Source organism: Salmo salar, chromosome ssa13 (genome assembly GCF_905237065.1).
Source record: "Salmo salar chromosome ssa13, Ssal_v3.1, whole genome shotgun sequence".
NCBI lineage: Eukaryota > Metazoa > Chordata > Actinopteri > Salmoniformes > Salmonidae > Salmo > Salmo salar.
In genome coordinates, this window is record NC_059454.1 from 62,799,653 (window position 1) to 62,813,670 (window position 14,018).

Here is a 14,018-nt window from a genome sequence, read left to right on the forward strand (position 1 = left end):
AATTGCATTTTCTTCCTCAATGTATACTGCTCAAAAAAATAAAGGGAACACTTAAACAACACATCCTAGATCTGAATGAAAGAAATAATCTTATTAAATACTTTTTTCTTTACATAGTTGAATGTGCTGACAACAAAAATCACGCAAAAAGAATCAATGGAAATCCAATTTATCAACCCATGGAGGTCTGGATTTGGAGTCACACTCAAAATTAAAGTGGAAAACCACACTATAGGCTGATCCAACTTTGATGTAATGTCCTTAAAACAAGTCAAAATGAGGCTCAGTAGTGTGTGTGGCCTCCATGTGCCTGTATGACCTCCCTACAATGCCTGGGCATGCTCCTGATGAGGTGGCGGATGGTCTCCTGAGGGATCTCCTCCCAGACCTGGACTAAAGCATCCGCCAACTCCTGGACAGTCTGTGGTGCAACGTGGCGTTGGTGGATGGAGTGAGACATGATGTCCCAGATGTGCTCAATTGGATTCAGGTCTGGGGAACGGGCGGGCCAGTCCATAGCATCAATGCCTTCCTCTTGCAGGAACTGCTGACACACTCCAGCCACATGAGGTCTAGCATTGTCTTGCATTAGGAGGAACCCAGGGCCAACCGCACCAGCATATGGTCTCACAAGGGGTCTGAGGATCTCATCTCGGTACCTAATGGCAGTCAGGCTACCTCTGGCGAGCACATGGAGGGCTGTGCGGCCCCCCAAAGAAATTCCACCCCACACCATGACTGACCCACCGCCAAACCGGTCATGCTGGAGGATGTTGCAGGCAGCAGAACGTTCTCCACGGCGTCTCCAGACTCTGTCACGTGCTCAGTGTAAACCTGCTTTCATCTGTGAAGGGAACAGGGCGCCAGTGGTGAATTTGCCAATCTTGGTGTTCTCTGGCAAATGCCAAACGTCCTGCACGGTGTTGGGCTGTAAGCACAACCCCCACCTGTGGATGTCGGGCCCTCATACCACCCTCATGGAGTCTGGTTCTGACCGTTTGAGCAGACATATGCACATTTGTGGCCTGCTGGAGGTCATTTTGCAGGGCTCTGGCAGTGCTTCTCCTGCTCCTCCTTGCACAAAGGCGGAGGTAGCGGTCCTGCTGCTGGGTTGTTGCCCTCCTACGGCCTCCTCCACGTCTCCTGATGTACTGGCCTGTCTCCTGGTAGCGCCTCCATGCTCTGGACACTACGCTGACAGACACAGCAAACCTTCTTGCCACAGCTCGCATTGATGTGCCATCCTGGATGAGCTGCACTACCTGAGCCACTTGTGTGGGTTGTAGACTCCGTCTCATGCTACCACTAGAGTGAAAGCACCGCCAGCATTCAAAAATGACCAAAACATCAGCCAGGAAGCATAGGAACTGAGAACTGGTCTGTGGTCCCCACCTGCAGAACCACTCCTTTATTGGAGGTGTCTTGCTAATTGCCTATAATTTCCACCTGTTGTCTATTCCATTTGCACAACAGCATGTGACATTTATTGTCAATCAGTGTTGCTTCCTAAGTGGACAGTTTGACTTGGAGTGACATTGTGTTGTTTAAGTGTTCCCTTTATTTTTTTGAGCAGTGTAGTTCAATGCAGTTTGTTTTTAATTGCTTTTCACTGTATCTCTGCCCTAGATTTATTTACCCAGACAGACATTTCCAAAGCCTATAAGAAAGCCCAAGGCGATATAGTGGCAAGGAAAATCTCCCCTCAGGAATGCAGTGGCATTTTTCAAAGCTATTGAACATGTCCATTGCCTCAGTTCCTGAAATCTGGGGTGGTATGAATCAAGAGTCTCAGAGTAGGAGTGCTGATCTAGCATCAGCTGTCCATGCAATCTTATTCCTTGTGATCTAAATGGCAAAACTGATGTTAGATTAGCACGCCTACTCTGAAACGCTTGATAGCCTACATGTTGACCCTGACCTGATTGTATCGTCTTGCAGGAGGTCAGTTGAACCGCTCGGTTGAACCGTTCCCCCAAAACATAGTTCAAAGGCAAGGGGTTAGAAGTACAGTAGGTTAGACGACCCTTTTCAGCATTGAGTTGAGTAACCCACGCTGGCCAGGTTACGCATCCACCATAGTTGCTGGAACCGTGTGAAAAAATCTGCGCCAGCACAGTACGGTTTTGGTGGTATGGTAATGTGAAAAGGATATTAGAGTCGGGTAAACTATTACATTAAAACTATTTGATTTCCTTCACACATATCATGAAACCCCAGTTCAAGCTTAAGAACTTGTGAATATAGACAAGCATTCCCCAACTCTAAATACGGATACAAAAACTGAAGTTTTCAATGCAACAGAATTGCAAGATAGTTGACATAACATAATCTACCAGCACGTGTTGTTATTCTACTCTTCACCACACTGAGACAAAGGCTTGTAAACTCAAACAATAGCTGGATTATGGAATAACAAGTACTCCCTGTGTCGATATATCAAATGTCAACCGAGGTTCTTCAATTGTGACATAGAAGAGACAGAGAGCCTTGTCTTGCTTTTGTGGAATTTTTGGGAATGTTTTGTGGAATTTCATGCAATGTTACCTTTTACAAAGAACGCCTTCAGAATCATGTTACCTACTCTCGTGTTACATGTTGTCAACTTACACATTATCCATTTGAAGAAGTTCTCCAAACTGTAATCCTCCTTGGATTGTACAGGCTATAACCAAGAATATGCTATTCTTTTGTGCCTTAGAGCTTGTCTTAACATGATTCTTATAATGGATTCTGGAAACAAGGAGCATTCCAAACTGTAAACACTGTCATACTCTCTCATTAAGAACCCCATCATTCAGTATTTGCCTACAAAACTGACACACTGTTTGTGTCAAGTGGATCAGCTGTTGTTCTGCTGGTGTGTAAACCCCTCCTCTCACAATACTGTAGTATTAGTCAAATGTAGAGTTTATCTTTTTCTTACAAATGATTGTATTGTCCATAGAGTTGCAGTGCTTTTGGGCTGATTTCCCAGACACAGAATAGTCCTAGACCAAAAAGCACCTTCAATGGAAATTCTTCATTGACATTAATTTTAGTCCTAGACTAGGCTTAATCAGTGACCAGGAAACCACCCCCAAAAGTAATGTATTATAAGAAAACCCTATAGGCTTACTAAACATCCTAATAATACAAAATAAAGGGGAATTTATCTATTTATATACACATGTAAAATTTCTGCCAAATATGTGAAATCTCTCTCTATACACAAAGGGGAATTTCACAGCTGCTCTATTTCACTATACATTCACCAGACAGTTTATTAGCTACACCATCTGTCCACAAAAAATGGATCACTCCTACAGACAGTGAGTCACGTGGCCATGGCTTGCTATATAAAGCAGGCAGACAGGCATCAAGGAATTCAGTTACTGTTTTGTTGAACATTAGAATGGGCAAAACATGTGACCTGAGCAACTTTAAGCATAGTATGATCGTCAACTCCCGGAGCTCCAGGTCCAGTATCTATCCAGTAACGGCCACCTTCCTAGGCTTTTCAGGCATGACAGTGTCTAGGGTTTACAGAGAATGGTGCGACAAACAACAAGCATCCAGTCAGTCAGCGGCAGTCCTGTGGGCGAAAGCAACTTGTTAATGATAGAGGTTGAAAAGAATGGCAAGAATCGTGCAAGCTAACAGGCCGGCCACAATCAGACAAATAATGGCGCAGTGGTGTGCAGAATAGCATCTCGGAACGCACAACTCGTCGATCCTTGTCACGGATGGGCTATTGCAGCAGACAACCACACCAGGTTACACTCCTATCAGTACGCGATCACCAACACTGGACAATTGAGGAGTGGAAAAACATTGCCTGGTCCGACGAATCCCAGTTTCTGTTGCGTCATGCTGATGGCAGAGTCAGGATTTGGCGTAAGTAGCATGAGTCCATGGACCAATCCTGCCTGGTACAGGCGTGGGGAATGGTGTGGGGAATGTTTTCCTGGCACACGTTAGGTCCATTGATACCAAATGAGAAACACTTGTTTCCAACACCTTGTAGAATCCATGCCCTGAAGAATTCAGTCTGTTCTGGAGGCAAAGGGGGGCACCAGACAGTAGTAGATGTGTTTACCTTATAAACTGGCCCGTGAGTGTATATGTCCATTAATGTGTTATTAACATATCATATGTGTCATAAAAATGTAGAATTTCCTCATTAAATGCAAATATGAGCGTTTATGCATCTTACCTGCTACATGGCCTGGTTGTAAGCACACCACAATATCCAGAATTCATAACAATTTTAGGATGTGGAGGACCGCGTCGTGGAGGTGTGAGAAATATAAAAATGTCTGTCTTTGTAGCCAGCACTTTCAGCGAGAGGATTTCGAAATGGAACTGAAGTCTCAAATGGGGTTGCCATGTAGTCGAATGTTGAAAAGTGATGCTATTCTATCGATTTTCCCCTTCACTTCAAAGAGGGAGCTATCTGATCAGCCAACATCCGCGCAGCAGAAAATAAGTCAACCTGAAATAATGTAGCTACCTAGATTGCTAGCTAGCGAACTACATTTGTTCATCTAAACCAAAATCTAGCTAACTGGCTTTCATAATATGCTGGCTATACATTCCAAAGCATATCAATATAATTTGGCAGCTGATATCTGCCGATGTAATTTGTAACTTTGCATGCTAACGTTAGCTTCGTCAGGCTACGTTAGCTAACAGTTAGCTAGCTAGCTAACTAACTACCACAGAGGCTAACGTGACTATATTCTATTTAGAGTCCGATCCCATCAACATCTGCAGAGGCATCAACATTAAGCTCAGCACCAGGAACTAGTGTAAGTCAACTTCTAAAATCTACTCAATCTTTCCATGACTCCATGATGAGCAAATAAATATACTGGAGCTAGGAATAAGCATTGTCCATGTCTTGTTGCTATAGTTGGTGTTTACAACTAGGCTACAACTTCTACTGTAGTTTTCTCTGTATTATGGAGGCTTAGTTGATTGTTCATGCAAGGCTTGGAGAAAATTGGAGAAATGGAGGTATTAGTAAGGAGGGGATGGTCTGGGTGACTCACCGGGGTCTGTTGGGGGTGGGTTTTGTATGTGAAGGTTAGTATGAATGATTTATTGAGATGAGGGAGGTGGGTGGATATAGTACATTGTTTGAGTGTATATTGGTGGGGGCAAAGTAGTAAAATGTTGGTTAAGACTAATCCTGCTGCTGATGATGATGACTTTGACAACAGCTTTATTAGTACATAGTCTGTGACCCATTCCATGAAAGCTTTCAGCCTGGAATAAACTCAACCTCAACATCATCTGACTTTGAAACAAGCCAGTACAGCCAAAGGTACATTATTTATAAAAGCACAATACCCTCTTGTGACTAAACTGTCTACAACTGCCTCAAACTTTTCACACACTTGCAGTCAGTTCTTTGACATGGGGGAGAGGGGCTGTTAATATACTCTTCTAGCCTATTCACTCTATTGTTGGCATTGCTTGTCTACTCAACAGCACAACTGTAGGTGCTCATACACAATACATGACGAGACTGTCTACAAGTCAAGCCCCCCGTTTCACGTCTTTGCTAACAGCCTGTCTCAATGCCATTATTGACTCAAAAGTGTATCAAAACACATACCAGTCTACTGTATCCTTTTTTGTTACAGATAGATGAACATGGGTTTATTGGATGGTTACACATCCTCATGATCAGCCTGCATGTCTTTCCAGGAGATAAATCTTCTGCAAGAGGTCGAAGCAGTGGGTGGTGAAGAAAGTGTGCGAAAGGCTTGTCTACCTGGCTGTGGAGTGCAGAAAGGACAAGACGATTGTCTACAAGGAGCCAGAGTCACAGCCCCCAAACCCAACACAAGCTGCCATTAACCTAAACCAGCTGCTATTACAAGAAGAGGTTCACCAGCTGAAGAACATTTTGGAACATTCAACCAACACAACATCCATATTCAGTTAGACTGATGTTGTAGTATGATATAGAATACCTAGCATGCTTACAACTGCATTGTGGTATAGATATTGTTAGCTGTTGTATACAATGGTGTTTTATATAATATTTTGTGTACTGATAAGTGGCACAATTATTCCGTCTGCATCAGAAACAAACAAAGTGTTGACAATTTATTATGATTGATGAATTGATAGAACTGATAAAGGGGGCAGGAGTTGCAATCTACTGTAGAGATAGCCTGAAGAGTCATTTAGCAGACACTCTTATCCAGAGCGACTTACAAATCGGTGCATTCACCTTATGATATCCAGTGGAACAACCACTTTACAATAATACATCTATATATTTTTTTTGGGGGGGGTGGTTCGAAGGATTACTTAATCCTATCCCAGGTATTCCTTAAAGAGGTGGGGTTTCAGGTGTCTTGTTGTGAGGGAGCTTGTTCCACCATTGGGGTGCCAGAGCAGCGAACAGTTTTGACTGGGCTGAGCGGGAACTGTGCTTCCGCAGAGGTAGGGAGGCGAGCAGGCCAGAGGTGGATGAACGCAGTGCCCTTCTTTGGGTGTAGGGACTGATCAGAGCCTGAAGGTACGGAGGTGCCGTTCCCCTCACAGCTCCGTAGGCAAGCACCATGGTCTTGTAGCAGATGCGAGCTTCAACTGGAAGCCAGTGGAGTGTGCGGAGGAGCGGGGTGACGTGAGAGAACTTGGGAAGGTTGAACACCAGACGGGCTGCGGCGTTCTGGATGAGTTGTAGGGGTTTGATGGCACAGGCAGGGAGCCCCGCCAACAGCGAGTTGCAGTAATCCAGACGGGAGATGACAAGTGCCTGGATTAGGACCTGCGCCGCTTCCTGTGTGAGGCAGGGTCGTACTCTGTGAATGTTGTAGAGCGTGAACCTACAGGATCGGGTCACTGCCTTGATGTTAGTAGAGAACGACAGGGTGTTGTCCAGGGTCACGCCAAGGCTCTTAGCACTCTGGGAGGAGGACACAATGGAGTTGTCAACCATGATGGCGAGATCATGGAACAGGCAGTCCTTCCCCGGGAGGAAGAGCAGCTCCGTCTTGCCGAGGTTCAGCTTGAGGTGGTGATCCGTCATCCACACTGATATGTCTGCCAGACATGCAGAGATGCGATTCGCCACCTGGTTATCAGAAAGGGGAAAGGAGAAGATTAATTGTGTGTCGTCTGCGTAGCAATGATAGGAGAGACCATGTGAGGATATGACAAAGCCAAGTGACTTGGAGATGCCCTACTCGGAGAGGGTGGAGAGGAGGATCTGATGGTTCACAGTATCAAAGGCAGCAGATAGGTCTAGAAGGATGAGAGCAGAGGAGAGAGAGTTAGCTTTAGCAGTGCCGAGAGCCTCTGTGACACAGAGAAGAGCAGTCTCAGTTGAATGAGACTCCAGACTTGACTGCCCTTAACCAGCACAAAAACATCCTGTGGCGTACTGCACTAGCATCAAATAGTCCCCGCGATATACAACTTTTCAGGGAAGTCAGGAACCAATATACACAGTCAGTTAGGAAAGCAAAGGCTAGCTTTTTCAAACAGAAATTTGCATCCTGCAGTACTAATTCCAAAAAGTTCTGGGACACTGTAAAGTCCATGGAGAATAAGAGCACCTCCTCCCAGCTGCCCATTGCACTGAGGCTAGGAAACACTGTCACCACTGATAAATCCACGATAATCAAGAATTTCAATAAGCATTTCTCTACGGCTGGCCATGCTTCTCCTTCACCCAAATCCAGACAGCTGACGTTCTAATAGAGCTGTAAAATCTGGATCCCTACAAATCAGCGGTCATCCCCCTCTTCAAAGGGGGAGACACTCTAGACCCAAACTGTTACAGACCTATATCCATCCTGCCCTGCCTTTCTAAAGTCTTCGAAAGCCAAGTGAACAAACAGACCACCGACCATTTCAAATCCCACCATACCTTCTCCACTACATAATCCGGTTTCCGAGCTGGTCACGGGTGCACCTCAACCACACTCATGGTCCTAAACGATACCATCACCGCCATCGAGAAAAGACAGTACTGTGCAGCCGTCTTCATCGACTTGGCCAAGGCCTTCGACTCTGTCAATCATTGTATTCTTATTGGCAGACTCAACAGCCTTGGTTTCTCAAATGACTGCCTCGCCTGGTTCACTAACTACTTCTCAGATAGAGTTCAGTGTGTCAAATCGGAGGGCCTGTTGTCCGGACCTCTGGCAGTCTCTATGGGGGTGTGCCACAGGGTTCAATTCTTGGGCCGACTCTTTTCTCTGTATATATCAATGATGTCGCTCTTGCTGCGGGTGATTCTTTGATCCACCTCTATGCAGACGTCACCATTCTCTATACATCTGGCCCTTCTTTGGACACTGTGTTAACAAACCTCCAAACGAGACTCAACGCCATACAACACTCCTTCCGTGGCCTCCAACTGCTCTTAAATACCAGTAAAATGAAATGCATGCTCTTCAACCGATCGCTGCCCGCACCCGCCCGCCCCACTAGCATCACTACTCTGGACGGTTCTGACTTAGAAAATGTGGACAACTATAAATACATAGGTGTCTGGTTGGACTGTAAACTCTACTTCCAGACTCAATTAAGCATCTCCAATCCAAAATAAAATCTAGAATCGGCTTCCTCTTTCGCAACAAAGCCTCCTTCACTTTTGCTGCCAAACATACCCTCGTAAAACTGACTATCCTACCGATCCTTGACTTCGACGATGTCATTTACAAAATAGCCTCCAACACTCTACTCAGAAACTTGGATGCAGTCTATCACAGTGCCAACCGTTTTGTCACCAAAGCCCCATATACTACCCACCACTGCGACCTGTATGCTCTCGTTGGCTGGTCCTCGCTACATATTTGTCGCCATACCCACTGGCTCCAGGTCATCTATAAGTCCTTGCTAAAATTAAAAATTAAAAAATGATATTCATGAAATGTACACTGAACAAAAATAAACGCAACAAGCAACAAATGTAAAGATTTTACTGAGTTACAGTTCATATAAGGAAATCAGTCGATTGAAATACATTCATTAGGCCCTAATCTATGGATTTCACATGACTGGGAATACAGATATGCATCTGTTGGTCACAGATACCTTAAAAAAAAAGATATGGGCGTGGATCAGAAAACCAGTCAGTATCTGGTGTGACCACCATGCAGCTCGACACTTCTTCTTCCCATAGAGTTGATCAGGCTGTTGATTGTGGCCTGTGGAATGTTGTCCCACTCCTCTTCAATGGCTTTGCGAAGTTTCTGGATATTGGCAGAAACTGGAACATGCTGTTGTACACGTCGATTCAGAGGGCATCCCAAACATGCTCAATGGGTCACGTCTGGTGAGTATGCAGGCCATGGAAGAACTTGCAATATGTGGCCGTGAATTATCATGCTGAAACATGATATAATGGCTGCGGATGAATGGCACGACAATTGACCTCAGGATCTCGTCACGGTATCTCTGTGCATTCAGTTTGCCATCGATGAAATGCAATTGTGTTCATTGTTCATAGTTTATGCCTGCCTATATATACACCATAACCCCACCACCAACATGGGGCACTCAGCAAACCGCTCGCCCACATGATGACATAAACACTGTCTGCCATCTGCCCTGTACAGTTGAAACCGGATTTCATCCATGAAGAGCACACTTCTCCAGCATGCCAGTGGCCATCGAAGGTGAGCATAAACCCACTGAAGTCGGTTACAACGCAGAACTGCTGTCAGGGCAAGACCCTGATGAGCACGCAGATGAGTTTTCTCAGAGACGGTTTCTGACAGTTTGTGCAAAAAGTATTCGGTTGTGCAAACCCACAGTTTCATCAAATGTCCTGGGGGCTGGTCTCAGATGATCCCGCAGGTGAAGAAACTGGATATGGAGGTCCTGGGCTGGTGTGGTTACACGTGGTCTGCGGTTGTGAGGCCAGTTTGACCTACTGCCAAAATCTCTAAAACGACGTATGGTAGAGAAATTAACATTAAACATGCCAATTGCACGCTCCCTCAAAACTTGAGACATTTGTAGCATTGTGTTACGTGACAACACTGCACATTTTAGAGTGGCTTTTTATTGTACCCAGCACAAGGTGCACCTGTTTAATGATCATGCTGTTTAATCAGCTTCTTGATATGCCACACCCGTCAGGTGGATGGATTATCTTGGCAAATGAGAAATGCTCACTAACAAGGATGTAAACTAATTTGTGCACCATATTTGAGAGAAATAAGCTTCGTATATGTCACGTCCTGACCAGTGAGAAGGGTCATTTTGCCATCGTAGAATGGTCAGGGCGTGGCAGGGGGGTTGTTTTGTGTGTTTTGGGGTTGGTTTGTTTCTAGGGGAATTTGTTCTAGTTTTCTGTTTCTATGTTTCATTTTCCTTGTGTGGCCGAGTATGGTTTCCAATCTGAGGCAGGTGTCTTTCGTTGTCTCTGATTGGAAGCCATACTTAGGCAGCCTGTTTTTCTTTGGGTTTTGTGGGTATTTATTTTCCGTTTAGTGATTGTACCTGACGGAACTGTTGAGCGTTTATTATTTTGTTGTTGAAGTGCATTCATTAAAATCCAAAGATGAGCACTATACACGCTGCGCCTTGGTCTAATCCTTTTGACGCTTGTGACAGAAACATCCACCATAAGAAGACCAAGCAGCGTGGGAGGAGGTACGTCGAGTCGTGGACCTGGGCGGAAATCCTGGATGGGGCAGGACCGTGGACAAGGCCGGGAGAGTATCGCCGCCCGCCGGAGGAGATAGAGGCAGCGAAGGCGGAACGGCGTTACTGGGAGGAACGGCAAGAGGAGGCTGAGAGGCAGCCCCCCCAAAAAATTTGGGGGGGCATACGGGTAGTTTGGCTAGGTCAGGGGAGCCCTGACCTAACTTCCCGGGCGTACAGGAGAGAGCTGTGGAGCAAACCGCCAATAAAGGAGTCAATTGCTGAGTTCGACGCGAGATTCCGGGAAATGGTGCCGGCGGAGAGGGCACTGCGGAGCGGGCATGCAGAGGGGTGAGAAATGCATTATGGGGTAATGCGCACTCTCGCCCATCCGCATGCACAGTCCGGTGCGGTCGGTACGGGCTCTGCAGCGTTGCCAGGCGAGAGTTGGCCGGCAGCCAGGAAGAAGTGCGCTGGCTCAACGCATCTGGCCGCCAGTGCGTCTCCTCGGCCCAGTTTATCCTGCGCCTGCTCTACGCACGGCAGCCCTCATTCCCCAGCACAGCCCAGTTCGCCCTGTGCCAGCGCTCCGCCCGTGTCGGGCTACAGTGACCATCCAGCCAGGACGGGGTGTGCCAGCCCTGAGCTCCAGACTTCCGGTGCACCTCCACGGCCCAGTGTGCCTTGTGCCTGCTCTGCGCACCTAGTGTCCTGTGCGTCTCCCCAGTCTGGTGAGACTGGTTCCAGCTCCCCGTAGGAAGCCTCCAGTAATGATCAACGGTCCGAAGCCTCCAGCGATAATCCATGGCATGAAGCCTCCAGTGATGATCCATGGCCCGGAGCCTGTAGGGTTAATCCATGACACGAAGCCTCCAGTCATGATCCATGGCCCAGAGCCTGTAGGGATGATCCATGGCACGAAGCCTCCAGTGATGATCCATGGCCTGGAGCCTGTAGGGATGATCCATGGCACGGAGCCTGTAGGGATGATCCATGGCACGAAGCCTCCAGTGATAACCCATGGCCCGGAGGCTCCAGTGATGATCCATGGCGCGGAACCAGTAGTGATGATCCATGGCGCGGAACCAGTAGTGATGATCCATGGCGCGGAACCAGTAGTGATGATCCATGGCGCGGAGCCTGCAGCGAAGGTCCCCAGTCCGGAACCTACAGAGACGCTCTCCAGCCCGGGGCCTCCGGCGACGCCCCTCAGCCCGGGGCCTCCGGCGACGCCCCTCAGCCCGGGGCCTCCGGCGACGCCTTGCAGCCCGGAGTCTCCGGCGACGGTCGGCAGCCCAGAGCCTTCGGTAACGGTCTGCAGCGCAGAACGGGGGCTACGCCCAGAGCCAGAAACACCTCTGTAGCTGGAGGATTGGCGGAAGGGTTGGGTGTAGCACAGGGACCGTCGTAGACGGTGGCCACCCTCCCTTCCCTCCCTTTATGTTTGGGTTGTTTTTGTGGGTTTTTTGTTTGGGGTGGGGTCTGCACCTTCGGGGGGGGGGGGATTATTTTGTGTGTTTTGGGGTTGGTTTGTTTCTATGAGAATTTGTTCTAGTTTTCTGTTTCTATGTTTCATTTTCCTTGTGTGGCCAAGTATGGTTTCCAATCTGAGGCAGGTGTCTTTCGTTGTCTCTGATTGGAAGCCATACTTAGGCAGCCTGTTTTTCTTTGGGTTTTGTGGGTATTTATTTACAGTTTAGTGATTGTACCTGACGGAACTGTTGAGCGTTTATTATTTTGTTGTTGAAGTGCATTCATTAAAATCCAAAGATGAGCACTATACACGCTGCGCCTTGGTCTAATCCTTTTGACGCTTGTGACAGTATGGACATTTTCTGTGACCTTTTATTTCAGCTCATGAAACATGGGACCAACACTTTACTTGTTGTGTTTATATTTTTGTATTTGTATAAACTAGCTTCAGTCTTACTGCTAAAAAAATTATGCAGGGAGTTGGTGTATAATTTAAACCCCAAGAGGTGCATTTAGTTTTTTGCTCTAATACTACACTGCTGTTTCAAATGATCAAAGCTTGATGATTAGTTGATCATTTGAATCAGCAGTGTAATGCTAGGGCAAAAACCAAAACGTGCACCCCTTGGGGTCCCGAGGACCAAGTTTGAGAGACCGTGAGTTAGGAACAAAATAAAAAATATATGTTTCAATATGAATCTTCAACATCTCCTATCTTCCCTATAGGCCTACATTAAAATGCAGACAATACAGTTCAAAAAATGTCATACAGTTTTGTTTATATTGGTGGTTGTTCATTTTATCTTGATCGCACACTGGAGTTTATAGTTTACCCATTTCCCACCTTTTATTTACCACTACATCATTGATATTAATATGGACTCGTAAGAAATATTCTAATAATTAATGTGAATCTGATAGTACGAACATCTTTGTGCTTCATTGATGTCTGTTTGATTAGTAATGCTTAGGAATACAAGTGTGAACACTATATCCACCTGGCCGTGCTGCTGCTCCAGTTTCAACTGTTCTGCCTGCGGCTATGGAACCCTGACCTGTTCACCGGACGTGCTTGTTGCACCCTCGACAACTGCTATGATTATTATTATTTGACCATGCTGGTCATTTATGAACATTTTAACATTTTAACATTTTGACCATGTTCTGTTATAATATCCACCCTGCACAGCCAGAAGAGGACTGGCCACCCCTCATAGCCTGGTTCCTCTCTAGGTTTCTTCCTAGGTTTTTGGCCTTTCTAGGGAGTTTTTCCTGGGGAGTTTTTCCTAGCCACCGTGCTTCTTTCACATGCTTTGCTTGCTGTTTGGGGTTTTAGGCTGGGTTTCTGTACAGCACTTTGAGAATATCAGCTGATGTACGAAGGGCTATATAAAAATAAATTTGATTTGATGTCATTTGAGAAAAAGAGATATCTATGTAGAGTTAATGATTTTGTGAAATTCAACATTACAACTGACTTAACAGTCACTGATGCTACGTGTCAGTGGGAATAACTTCTCATATTTCCCCCCCTTTAAAAGGTATAACATTACAATTGTATAGCTAAGGCTGTGTTTTTAGATCAACTGTGGTGAATGAACCTACAGCAGTCAAGGTGATAATGGCTGGGGTCATTTTTGCTAGTTTTTTCCTGTTCTACAAATAGCATTTTTACGTTTTTAATTGTTCAGCAATGCAGTAAATGAGCTTCAACTTTCAACCCCCCCCCCAAAAAAATTGTTGGTTAAGAGTAAAAAACTTAACGGTTAAGTTTAGGCATTAATTCGGACTGGTAAGGATTATGGTTTGAAGGCATCTCCCGACGTGCTGGGGACCTGGACAAATGTTGAATACTGAAGTCTATCTGGTGTGATCTTGCTGCAACTACGGTGCAACAAGGTGCAAGGAGTGAGAGAATGGTGCTGAAAAACATAATAGGCAGCCTA